Source organism: Globicephala melas, chromosome 15 (genome assembly GCF_963455315.2).
Source record: "Globicephala melas chromosome 15, mGloMel1.2, whole genome shotgun sequence".
NCBI lineage: Eukaryota > Metazoa > Chordata > Mammalia > Artiodactyla > Delphinidae > Globicephala > Globicephala melas.
Genome location: NC_083328.1, coordinates 63,911,471 through 63,925,246, shown reverse-complemented (window position 1 = coordinate 63,925,246; position 13,776 = coordinate 63,911,471). Strand labels below are relative to the sequence as shown.

Sequence of the window (13,776 nt, the reverse complement as noted above, 5' to 3'; positions counted from 1 at the left end):
CTCAGAGTCCCATTCTGAATCTGGCCCAGGGCTGGCCCACAGCTGGCTTCGTAAACGCTGAACTTTTTGTTCTGAAACAGGAGGTGCTTTTCAAACAGCAGTAGCTACTTGCTGTGAGGGGCTGGGTCACATCCAGCGGCTTTTCTCAGCATCTTAACTCCAACTGCCCTTTCCCCAGTGAGGACTGAAATGAGCCTCTCCCCGGGTGAGGCCCGGGCCAGAAGAGGAGCCAGAGGAGTGGCTTTAAGCCTTGCCTTCAAGGGACTGCCAATCACGGTGATGGTGATGGCTCAATGGAAACCCTCAAAATGAGGCCCAGTGCCACAGGGGCAGTGACAAGGCACAGCAGAATCCATTCATCTGCTCCTGTGAGATATCACTACTCAAACATCAGAATGACCAAAACAAAAACGGGTGACAACACCAAATGTTGGCGAGGATGTGGAAAACGAATCACTCATTCACGGCTGGTGGGAGTATACAATGATAAAACCATGGAAAAGTAAACATGCAATTACCATACAACCCAACAAGTGCACCTTGGGCATTTATCCCATAGAAATGATAACACATTCACAAAGAACTTATACAGGACTGTTCATGGCAGCTTTATTTGATATAGGCCAAAGTGGAAACAAGCTCACTGAGAGACCTACCACTCAATGGGTGAATGGCTGTGGTGCGCCCAGACCACCACTCAGAAACAAAAAGAAATGAACCACTGATACAAGCAACTACTTGGATGAATCTCAAGTGAATTACGCCAAGGGAAAAAGCAATCTCAAAAAGTTACAAACCACATGATTCTATTTATAAAGCATTCTTGAAATGACCTAATTATAGAGATGGGAACAGATTAGTGGTTGGTGGGGAGACTAGGGGGAGAAAGTGATGGGGAGGCTGGAGGGACTTGGTTATACAGGGGCGACAGGGAGGACCCCAGTGTGTACAAAGTGATGGGAATTCTATATCTTGACTGTGGTGGTGGATTCATGAACCTACACATGCAGTGAAACTGCATCAAACTAAAAAACCACAAGGTGATACAAGTGAAAATGGTGAAATCTGAGTAAGATTGGTGGGTTGTACCTATGTCAATATTCGGGTTATGATAATTATACTACAGTTTTGCAAGATTTTTCCATTGAGGGAAACTGGGTAAAGGGTACACAGGATCCCTCTGTATTATTTCCTACAACTGTATGTAAATCATATACAATTACCTAACAATAGAAAATGTAATATAAAAAGCCCATCCATCTGTCTGTTCACCTGATAGACGTGTATTAAGCCAGGCCCTGTACTGGGGTCCAGGAAAGCTAGGAGCCCCCATTAGCAGAGAAACAGCCGTGACACAACTACTTCAACAGCAATAGAGGCCACAGTAGAAAAGCCCAGGAGCTGGGAGCCGTGTCTTGTGCTTGACCTAGTCTAGGTGACTAAGTGCTCTGGGAGCTCAGAGCCAAGAGCACTGTCCCTCCTCTGTTCAAAATTTCCCAGTTTTGCTCAGGGATCCCCCAGACAGACACACCCACAGTCTCTGACTCCCCAACCCAAGAAGGGTGGTGCAGGGGCAGGAGGCGGGGCTTCGGTCTGCGGGAGAAGGACCCTCCAGGGCCCTGCCCCGTGGAAAGGGACAGGCCTGCTCTGGAAGATGAGCTCCTGTGTTCAGCTGGTTGTAGGGCACAGGCTGACAGCCGAAAGCTGGGCCGCTTACTGAGCTGTGCTCAGCAGCTTTATGGCTTTGTAATTTACACCTCACGGTGACTCTGTGAGGTGGGGATATGATTATGCCCATTTTAAAGATGTGGCACACGAGGCTCAGGAAGTTAGATAACTTGCCCAGAGTTGCCAACAGCAAGTGACAACCACATCTGTTCAGCTGCACAGCCCACCACACTCCACTCCCCGGGCCTCAGGCCGCCCCCCTTTGCTGGGCTGGGGCTGCAGGTGTCTGAGGCTTTCACTGACCACTTTGCCCCTCAGCATCCTGCTGGACTCTGGAGCCAGTGTGCAGGGGCACATCCAAGCTGAGGCCTGACAGCTGGAGGAGGAGGGGCCTAGACTAAAGGCAGAGGCCTGGCTTCCAGGCCCCGACAATGCCTCACCGAAGTCCCTGTCCCCCAGTGAACTTTTTAGTACCTTTATCTGTTCAATGGGGGTGGAGGAGTTCTAACAGCACACCGAATTCACATAGCTCTTGACTAACTCACAGCATTTTCCCATTTATGCTCTCATTTAAGGGTAAGTATGGAGGCTCCCCTCACTGTGACTGAAAGGGAGACTCCTGCTAGGAGTCCCTCCTCCCCATTGCCTGAAATTCTACCATTTGAGAGTCATTCCTTTGGTAGTGAGGATCCAAAAGCCAGAAAGCAGCAGAGAACCAGACAAGCCTGAGTTCAGACCCCAGCTCTGTCATATACCAGTTGCGTGGCCACAGGGAGTGATTACATAGGCTACATCACAGAGGTCAAGGCTCAGACAGCACAGTGCTGGCATGGCTCTGACTAGTTTCTGGTACAGAGGGAGACAGGCCTGGAGGACAGGGGGTGAGCCAAAATTTTACCACTCCCCAGACACTGGTGGGGAGGCTGGACTGGTTCCCTGACCAGCCAGGGGCAGTCTCCCCCAAGAGCTGGACACGTAGAGAAGCCCATTGAAGCCCATGACCACCAGAGCCCAGCAGAGACACGACTCATTGGGGATTTCAGGATTTGTTTGTTTGTTTGGCCTAAATATCCCAAGAAAGCTTCAGTGGAGTCTTCTGCCCCAGATTAGAAAAGCGAAGCCCTAATCTGCTCAAAATGTTTAAGGGGGGGAATATGCCCCTAAAGAGGGTGGCAGTGAGCATGAGGACCCAGAACTGGGCTCTAAGCCTGGCGGAGGCCGTGTGACCCCAGTCAGGGTCCTTGTCCCCACCTGTGGTGGGGCTAACACTGGCCTGGAGGAGTCAGTCTGTGCAGGGACCTGCCCCACCCAGGAGATAATGGGACTGTCCAAGGGTCTGGACAGAGGACTGACCCTCCAGCCTCTGTCTCAGGCCTCTGTGTAGGCCAGAGTCCTGCTGACGCAGCCACTCATTAGAGAGAAAGTGAACTAGAGGGAGGCCAGGCCAGATGGCCAGATGTGAAAGAAGAAAAAGTGAACTCATCTTGGATTCTCTATGTCTCCTGGGGCACAGGTGACAGCCAGACAAGTGGTGTGACTAATGGAGAGGATTTCGGGGCATCTCTCAGCTGTGAGCACTGTCCCCGCCCCCAGGGCAGGGGGATGGGGCCCGAATCTACAGGACAGCTCTCATTTCACAGGCGTGAAATGCCAAGAAACATAGGCCAACACCTCCCCCAGCCCCTTCCAACGTGGCGATCCAGGCAGTCTGTGTTCCTCACACCCACCGCACTTCCTCCCACCTTCGGGCCTTTACACAAGCTGTTCTTTCTGCCTGGAAGGCTTCTCTCAGCACCTCACATGTTTCAAGTGTCACTTCCCCTGACTGCTCCCTACTCTCCCATCACTCAGGATCTCCATCAGCGTGCCCATCACATTTGGCATCAGCTCAGCGAGGCATTTACTTGCTGATGGTTACAGGCCTGAGGCGGCTGGGGGCTCTGTCTGTCTTGGCACAGCAGGTCGTGTCCCAGGCCCAGGGTAATATCTCAAGCATGGAAAGCTCTCAATAAATATTTGTTGAATAAGAAGAAGAAACTCATCATCGCTACAAAAACCCCTCGGTTGCCAAAAATCAAGATTTAGCCATAGTGAAGGCTCCCAACACTTTAGAACCCAAGGTTCTAGTCCCATCTCAAATTTGGAGCCCTTTCTGTTTGGTCCCACCCACCCATCCTACAGCCTCACCTCCTGCCCTCCCACCCGCTCAGCATGCCCCTTCCAGCTTCACAGAACCCACACACCCTTCACAAACACCACACTCTTCAGGCGCCAAAGCCTTTGCACGTGCACCGTTTCTGCCAGAACCCCTCCGCGCATCCTTCATGCTTCCCGTCCTCCGGCCAGTCCCTCCACTCTCAGCCCTTTCTGGCCCAGGCAGAGTCCGACCCTCTCCTCTGGAGCACTCAGGGCTGTGGCCAGGTCTCCGACTGAGCGTGTGTCCCATGCGGGTCAGCAGCCGGTCCCCAGTCCAGAGGGTGCACAACCATCATTTGCCAATTAAACCTTAGAGGGAAGCAAGTGCCCCCGAGACCCAAGATGTTGGCCCGGCCAGGATGTAACTGCGGTCCTCCCTGCCCTGGGGAGATATTCTATGTGCCACAATTTACACCAAAATGGCATATGGGTCCAACTCTGTGCCCACTCTTGGAAAACTTTCAGATTTGCCCAGGAAGCTTGGGGGTGAACATCACTCCAGGGTGACTGTCTCCTCCAGCTGGTCCTTGTGCATATTTTTAAAGATCCTGAGTGACACTTCACTGAGACACAGCATTGTCTGCACACTGCACAGCTGTGCCCGGGGGCCGCATGCTTCCCTGCCCTCACCTTGGCCATGCCGGTCCATCACGCCAAGGCTCAGACAGAAGCTGGTTGTGTGATGCCACCTGCCCCCGGCCCCAGACATCCAGCCCAGCCTCCCTGCCCCACTGTGCACAAGTCCTTGCTTCTTCTAAGTAGAAGCTCCCTTTGTCTCATTTCCGCCTTCTGCCCTAGATTTTATCCTGCAAACTCTATTTTTCAGGTCAGAATGAATTTGTTTCCACATCTTGTTTTTTTAATGTCAAGGTGTATAAGATGGCCAATCAGAGCTTCAGGTGCTCAGAGTACTGGCTGTGGCTCCATTTCCCCAGCAGCCCCAGCATGACAGCCTCCTGCAAGTGCCTTGGAGGCCCAGCCTAGTCCTCAGGTCTGCTGGCTCCCAAGGGCCCGAGCTTGGCAGGGGTGCTGAAGGAGAAGCGGCCTAAACAGTGTAGGAGCCATGGCTGCAGGCTTTACATAAGAGGCAGCGGACCCATGCAAGACCCCAAGTGAATGGAGCTGGCCTCAGAGCCAGAACCCCCTAAACCCCTTTGCCGACTCTGCCCGGCTTGTCGGAGGAAGGGCTGAGAGCCTGTAAGAGCCCTCCTTCTCTCACCCGACAAGTAACCTGTCAAACCACGCAGCTAAATCGGGGAGCTCACTTGTGTGCTACGGTTAAAGCAGAACTCACGGCTCCCGCCCACCTAGCATCAAATTCCTCCCTCCTTCCCTGTTTCTTCCCCCAGAGCAGGGGAAGCTGGGAGAGAATTCCAAGGAGCTAAGTCAGGATCGGGGACAGACTGACCTCTCAGAGCCACTTTCCTGCCGATGGCCCATGTGCCCTCTACTTTCCCCCTCTGCCAGCCTGGAAACCACCTCCCTCACTGTATCTTAAGAGTAACAAGATCAAACTTCAATTTCAAACGCCAGCAAGAGAGACTGGCAGCACCTCTTACCCCAGCATCCTCCTGGGGCTCCTCCCCACTGCCCACAACCAGGGGCTCCCTACCTGCCTCCCCATCCTTCCCTTCTCCCCACCTCTAGAGCCAGCCTCCCCTAGACGCCCCACACCGCCGCTCCCTGGCCCCTCACCCTCCTATCTTACCTTTCCTGTCCCTCTTCCACCCTGGCCAATGGGCCACTTGAGGAATCCAATCACGCCACTGCTTTGAAACCTTCCGATGGTGCCACCGCCCACCCAGTGGAAGTGGAACAAGCCCTTCAGTGGGGGCATTCAGGGCTTCCAGAATCTGTACCTGCCTCAGACCCCAAAGTCCATAGGAGCCAAGAGGTTACAAAGGTGTCTGGGAAAGACGAAGCCACAAAGCTTAGGGAGTCCGGCCACACCCTTGGAGCCCTGCCCAGAAGGGGTGCACTCAGGATGCCCTCCTGCTGGTATCAGTGCCAAAGTTAACAGTGCTACTGAGCAAGCACTCCATCTACACTCAGTCCTCATTCCTCATGCTTCTGTATCTGCGAATTTGCCTACTTGCTAAGACTCATACTCGCGGGGCTTTTTTTGCAGCCACTTGCAGACTTGAGCAGAACCTGAAAATCTGAGTTTCCCAACACACAGGTTCCCAGCTGAGGCTGAACAAGGCAACACTGCCTTCTTGTTTCAGCTCATACTGTAAACAAGCACCCTTTTCCTGGTCTATTTAGTGCTGTGCTTTCATATTTTTAAGCGTTTTTTTGTTGGTGGTGATTTCTCTGCTTGAAATGGCCCCCAAGTACAGTGCTGAAGTGTTGCCCAATGTTCCTAAGTGCAAGAAGGTTGTGATGTGCCTTATGGAGAAAACACGTGTGTCAGATAAGCTTTGCTCGGGCTTGAGTTACAGTGCTTAGATCAGTGTTAATAAATCAACAATATATTAAATAAGGTATCTTGGTGGTTTGTGCTGGTAGCGGGTGGAAACGCAGGGACTCTGCATTTCCCATAGGAGGAATGGTTCAGTATTCACTAATTCAGTGTTTGTGAGACATTGCGGATGTAAGCACCATGAATAGTGAGAATGGATTGTACTTTGGCCAAATGAACCCTCAGAACAGATATGTGAGGTAGGTTTCTCACTGCCCTGTTTTCCAGGTGAGGCTCAGAGAGGTGGGGAGACTCGCCCAGGTGAGGCTCAGAGAGGTGGGGAGACTCGCCCAAGCTCACCTTCTAGCCAGGCAGTGTTGGGGCCAGGGATTGAACCCAGGCTGCCTGAAGCCTGACCCCTACCCTATGCCCCGCCCACTGTGCCAACTCTGTAAGGGTCATGTAGCGGCAACAGCCTTGAACATGTTAACTGTTTCACCCAGAAAATGGGGTGTGACTCCCAATGTGCTCTGAGTAGAATTCAAAGAGATGGCAGACATGAAGATGTCTGTAATCCTGGGGTGGCCCCTATGATTCCACTTACCACGGTTTCTCGATGAAGGAGAGAGTGATCACCTTTTGGGGGACAGCTGAGGACCTTTCCGGAAGACATGAAGGTTGACTGGGTCCAGCAGGATGGACCAGAGTCACTGAGGGGCAAGGAGATGCAGGGCTTTCAGGTGGAGGGATGCTCCGAGCAAAGGAGCGGGGCAGCACAGCCCAAGGTGTGGGAAGACAGATTTGAGCAGGGCATGGCTGGGCAAAGTGGCATTTAGGTAATTTAGCTGGTGAAGGGAAGCCAGGGAGGCCTGAGAGAGGGCTGCCTCTTCTCGGACAGGGTCCGTGGCTTCCTGGGGCTGCTTGGACACCGGGAACGGTGGTATCTTCTTCCTGCCCACAGCATCCCTCACAAAGTCCCTCCAAACTGGCCTGCAGTCAGAGGATTTACAGCACGTGGACCTGACTGCAGCTGGAAGGGCGCATTGCCTCCTTTCTCAATAGCCCGGCACACCAGGCAGCTCTGTGTGAGGTGCCAAGGCCATCTCAAGCTCAGTGTGTCCAGAATGAATCTGAGCCTCTCCCCGCCGTCAGCCTTGCTCTTCTAAAGAGGGGACCCCCACGCATGCACTCCGTCACACACTCCAGAAGCCTGGGGAGTCCTGCCCCCTGCTTCCCAGGCCTCCACCATCTGTAAGGCTTTGCCCCTCCCCCACAAAAGCGCATGTCACAGAGCCGGGCTTCTCTCTACCCCACCACCCTGGTCTAGGCTTCCACTTTCTACCCTCTGGCCTCCCTGCTTTGTCGGTGATCCAACTCACCCACAATTACTCTCCAGAAAGCAGCCCGAGGAGTTTTTTTAAAGTACAAATTGGATTAATGCTTCCCATTTCTAAAGCTTTTCAAAGGCTCCCCACTCCATGAAGTTGCCCACCTTGGCCTACTACAGGCACTGCCCCCTTCTCCAGCCTCAGTTCCTGCACTTTCCCCTTGTTGATTCCATTCCAGTCACACTGCTATTCCTCAAACACTCCAAGCATGCGCCGACCTCAGGGCCTTTGAACCTGCTGTTTCCCTGAGATGATCCCCACCCCAACCTCTGCACACCTACTCCTTCCCATCCTGCTGTCATCTCTGCTTCCCACTCAGGTCTCGGCTCAGGGGTCATGTCCTCAATGAGGGCCTCCCAGACCACCCTGTCTAAAGTTGCTGTTCTTCCTTTGAGGATCCTGTTTATTTCATCGAGCACTGATCAACTTACTGGTTCACTTGTCTTTTGCCTCTCTCCCCTACCAGACAGAGATCCTGAGTATCTAATATAGATTCCTGAGGGTGGGGACCCTGAATACCTTATAGAATTAAGATGCTTTCCCAGCACCAGGCCCGATACATGGCTGGGCTCAGTAAGTATTTACTGAATTAATGAACAACCCCCTATTTGACAGTTGGGTAGACTGAAGCTCAGGGAAGAATGATTTACTCCTGACTCTGAGTCGGAATCTAATGGCCAGTGCTGTGGGAGGTAAAGCTTGGAGCAGCTCTGCTTGAAGTTCGGCAATGAAGCTGTGGGAACGAGAGCTCAATAAACCCTAAGCACTGGGCATCAGAAACAACTTGAAAAATAACCATTTCTGAAAGGTGGCAGAGAAAGAAAGCAAGCAGTGCTTCCGGCAACATCTTCCAGGCAAGGCATATCATATGTACAGATTTAAAAGAATCATGACTGAGTGAGTCCTGGGCCAGGTACTACTTTATTCCAGACACAGGCCTGGGAGGGGAGATAATCATCACTGATGTTTTATAGATGAGAGAACAGGCTTTTAGCTTTTAACAGTGGCCGTGCTCTGTGAGGCTGTGGTCGACTGTGTACCTTGCAAAGGGTCTAATCCTTTCTGGGCCTTCGTTTCCCCAGCTAAGTGGGTTGGCCTTGAATGGGCGTCACAAGTTTAAACGTCTACAGGAGACCATGCATGTAACCCCTCTGGCCCACAGCTGTCATGTGGAGACCTGGGTGAGAGAAGCCAGAAATCTGGCCTTAAAAATAAATAAATAAAACCTCTAAATTTAAAAGTGGAGTTAGTTAATTCTTTTAAAAATGGAGTTAGTCAATTCTAAGTTTTAAAAAACACTGGGCAGGTACGTGCCTGCCTGCTAACGTGGCCCATGGCACACAGGTTTGTGACTGCTGGAACAGCTGTCCTCAGGCCTCCTTGCTCCTTCTGGAGCTCCAGCCCCTCTCCCCCTGCTCCCCAGGAAGCCGGTCTACTAGAACCTCCCCCTTGGAAAGGCAGGAGACCCTTGGGAACCTTGAAATCGAGGCAGCAGGAGGCCCTTCTGGTGGTGTCTCAGGTCTGTTGGGCAAAAACAGAGAAGCCCCTTCTGGTCGGCAGGCCAGTTCTGCTTGCAGGCTCTTGGCACCAGGGCACAGGTGGCGGGAGAGCCCCATCCAGAGCACAGATGGCCGCCCCCCTTCATGGGCCTGGAGCAGCTGCCTGAGAGGGACCAGCTTGGTTGCTGGGACAACACCCTTCGCCCCCTCCAGAGACAGCTGCTCCTTAGAAGCCCTGTTCACACACCAGTTGGGGTCAAAGGTATGAGGTGGCTCTGTCCTGACACGTTCAGGCCAGAGGTGCTGGAGGACAGGGTTAAGCAATGCCCTCCAGATGGACCCACAGTTCAGGTCAGCTGATTCTCTGAGGACAGGAAGCTGCCGGTCAGGAGCCTTCACAAGCCCCGGGCATCTCTCCTGACTGAGGGCTGGCCGTGAACTGGCCTAGCATGAAAAGCTTTAACTGTATTGGCTCATCAACTCTTCACCAGGCCTATCACTCCCACTTCAAAGAGGAAAAAAGTGAGGCCCAGAGAGAAGTGAACAGCCCCAGGTCACACAGCCAGGATTTGAGCTCAGGCTTTCTGATTCCAGAGCCAGCACTTGTAGCTGCTGCTTCACCACACTGACCAGGGCTGGAGTGAGGTGCACTTAGCAGGGCCTGGCTGAGATTCTGGCCAGGCCAGTTCCCCAGTCAGGACCCTAATCTTGGGTCCTCACGCAGGGTTTGGCGATATCCTCTGAGTGGGTTAGATGGTGGCTGCCTCTGGCTCTGCTGGCCATGGGGTCAGAGGCCTGGTGCCCCTGGACCAGAACCCCAGCACGTGGAAGAAAAAGGCGGCCTGCTCTGCCTGTGATCACTGCCACCCACAGCCCTTCCTCAGGCCCTTCTCTTCTGGATGTGCAGTCCTGGACACTCTGACCCTCCACCAGAAACACCAGAACCCCTGACGTGGTTTCCCAGTCACTCAGGACTTCCCCAGTTTGGCTAAATCTCACTACAGCCTCAAGGCAGAGCCCAAAGAGGTGAGGCCACTCATCCCAGGTCACACAGCTGGCTGATGTGTACTGGGACTGGAACGAGGATGTGAAAACCTCCAAATTCTAGGGTCCGAGGACATAGTAATTCCAGTGACTTTCAAACCAGGTTCTGGGGGCCCTCAAGAGGGCCTGGGGAGGCTTTTTGACTCCCACCCCCCGCCAGGGCCCTCAGAGCACCTCCATTTTCTTTTTTTCCTCCATATGGTATTTTGGGATCCACCGGACTCATTCAACCTCCTCATAGTACAAATGAGGAAACTGAGGATCAGAAAGGCAAATGTACTCCCTGAGGATCAGGTGGCAGAGCAGGGACCTTGCCTGGGGCTCTGAGTGTGGCTGTGTTCCCTCTGCCCACCTGACTCCCAGCCTGGAGACCACCAGCTCTAGGCATTCAGGGAAGCACCCACGTGTGGCTGAGCCCCACCTCCTCCAGCCCCTGACCAGGGGACCCCAGACGGCATGCTGTTTCTCAAAAAACATTTCCACGAATACTGCGACCGTATCCAGTAAGCAACCTGTCAGGCAACATTCACCCCTCACCGCCCGTTCTGTGCTGGAATCTGCTGCAAATGTCCTTTTATTTATCCCCAGAGACCTGCCGGCAGAGTTGGCTCTGCTGGCAGCTCTGCTGAGGCCCCTATCCTACCCCTCGGGATACCTTACTACCACCACCCCTGGGAGTCCAAGCTTGAAAGAGACACCAGCTTCCAAGCAGCAGTTCCTGAATCATGATTTTCTCGTACATTAAAGCTATAAACACTAGTAGGGAGTGCTGATGAGGAGAAGATGGCCAGAGTTACAGGGCTGCTATGGTGGTTCCAGTCCAAGACAAAAACTTGATGTGTACAGCCCCTGTCTGGCCTGGTGGAGGAGTCAGGGGTGGAGAATCCAAGATTTGGCTTTTCAAATACTGGCTCTAGCACGTGGACCTTGTCGTGGTCTTTCCAAAGCCCTAAGGTCCCAGGAGCCCAGCCTGGGAAGTACTACTTAGAAGAAAGAGCCTCAAAAACCACCCTCACTTCTGGAGGGCTGATGTCAAACCCTAGTAACGGGTCACAAAAGCCTGGCTTTTTACAAGCTGTCACAGGGGCCCACATCCAGTGTGCAAAGCCAGACACTGCCAGGCCCTGTGCACCTCGATTGCTGGCCTCTTTCATTGTTCTGAATGACCAAGCGGATCCCAGAATAGAAAGACGGTGTTAACAGGCTCATTCACTGTGCCTGCAGTGACAGGTGGCATATCGGGTGTCAGAACCCGGAGCCAAGAACCCTGGGCGGCCAAGAGATGGTTTGAAATGAACAGAGCAGAAGTGAATGGGGAAAACTGTGAGTTCAGCTCAGGTCAGCCCAGGCCAGGTCGCCTTCCCTGGTGCCAGGGACAAGGGCCCAGTCCTCAGAGCTTATATTAAGATTTTGAGTTCAGGACCCCAACTTGGACAATTATACAGAAAACAGACATGTGGGAAAATGTCTTAGCGACTCTAGTTGATCACAGACACGGTCTGAGGCTACACTGACAGAGAAGGTGCAGGACCAGGGAGGGGGCAGCCCCACTGAACTCTGGATAATGTTGTGGGTACTGTTGGCGATTCTGGACAAGGGACACTGACAAACTGGAGCCCGATGAGAAGGGGGCAATCGCACACGGAGAAGTCTCTAATCCATCCTCCCATTACGACAAGTAGGCCACGCACTGGGCTCTGGGTGGGCACTAGGGACCCACCCAGTGTTAGTAGTCCTCAGACCTCAAGAAACTCACAATAAAGTAAAACTCCACCGACTGGGCGTAGCCGCAGGGACTACTGCAGGAGAAAGCCTGGGACTGACTGAACAAGAGTGCTGCGACTGATTGGTGACGTCTGTCACAGATTTGCCACAGATGGGGTGTGACGCACATGCGCCATGAGCCATGCCTAGTCTAACACAAGGGAGGAGGTGCTTAGAGAGACTGGAGTAGTAGCCTGGAAAAGAGGGGATTCAGAAGGGCATGGCTACTGTCTTCAAATACCTAGGAGACGGTCACATACATTGTCCATGTGGTCCAGGTCATTACAGCACAACCAGAGGGGGGACAGGAAGGTGGGGGTTAAGGGGGAGCAGGTTTTGCCTCATTATAAGGAGGCAGTTTCTAAGGGGCAGAGCTGCCTAGGAGGCGATCAGCTAGGCTAGACACAGGCACGACGGATGCAGGGAGGGACTCAAGCCCCCGCGGGTGACCTTTAAGATTCCTTCCAGGCCTGAGATGTTTCCTCTTTTCTCTGCCTTCCTACTTCACACTCAGTAATGGAGGTGACATCAGACATCATTTTTGTGTGTGCGACATTCACAGTTCAATTTCTTTTTTTTTCTGCCTCCAGAGAATTGTTACCAACTAGCAGAGGAGAGGGAGGAGAAGGTTCAAATGGCCTAGCTACAGGGGAAATGATGGGAGGACTAACTCTAAGGTCTAAGGCAGCACGGTCAGGGCTTAACACACCTTCCTCTGGACAGTCGGGCAGCACAGAGCTCCTACCTGAGATGATAAACCCATCCTCATAACAAGAGACCAGCCGACACTGGCTTCCCTTCCCCCCCCCGCCCCCCGCCATACCTGCTGCTGAGTTACAGAAGTGGCCTGTAGGTCAGGAGGCCCTGAGAGTGAGCACTGTTCCTGCACTCACTGACTGTATGACTAAGGCTCCCCGGGCCTCACTCTCATCCATCTGTAAGATGGGAACAATACTGACTCGCCCTGTTCACTGCCCTAGGGCTGCTGTGAGACTCTCTTGGGAAGACAGGCAGGAAAGGGCTTGGCAGGTGAGGAACTATCATTACAATCACTTGAGGGGCCCAAATATCTGAGCAAGGGGCCCACAGAGCAGCTGCCTGATTCTAGGCCTTCCAAGGACTCCATGCGCCAGAAGCTGGGGGTTTCTGGCCTGAGGCAGGTCAGGAAAGTTCAGTGCCCTGAGGACCGCAGCCGACCCCCACCCCATGCCGCATCTGTATCACTATTCTAACATTTCAGGGTGGTGACCTCTGGTGTCCCTGCCTTGCCAAGCACCCCTCTAACTTTTCTCTGCCACCCTCTTCACGCCAATGCCCCATGTTCCCAGCGTTCGGGTCTTTGCAAGGCTGCTCCCTGCCTGCAATGCCCCTCCTCCTCCCTAATCCCACCGCCTCTTCCGGGTCTCCGTTCCAGCATCACTCCCTACAAGCCTTCCCTGACTGTCCTTCCGCACCCGCCAGGCACCCCTCACTGGGTCGCGCCCCAGGTTTAGAGGTGCCACAGGCCCCTGCCGTCACACTGTTTTACAGGCCTGTTTACTTTTCTCCTTCTCCGTTTAGACCCTGAGTCCCCTGAAGGCAGGGACTGCAAGGTTCCCATGCCTGTGGCACCCAGAAAGGGTGCCAGGCAAATAAATGCCTGCTGCCACTTACGACGTGGGACCCTGTCTCTGTCTTCACCCCAAAAGTGAGACAGGCCTGCAGGGCCTTCCCCTGGAAGACTTGAGAATGCAGCAGCAGGGAAGTCTGTGAGGGGCGACCTGGCAAGCAAAAGACAGAGGTGCTGGACAAGCAGGGACTATAGGCCCACCCTCCG

At 53.4% G+C, this 13,776-nt stretch overlaps 1 protein-coding gene across 8 annotated transcripts in view; it reads right to left on the bottom strand.

Annotated features, from left to right (window-relative positions):
* The window catches only part of DLGAP4 (DLG associated protein 4), a 210,106-nt gene that overhangs the window by 35,753 nt on the left and 160,577 nt on the right, over positions 1-13,776 (bottom strand). The gene's annotated exons all lie outside the window — the stretch shown is intronic.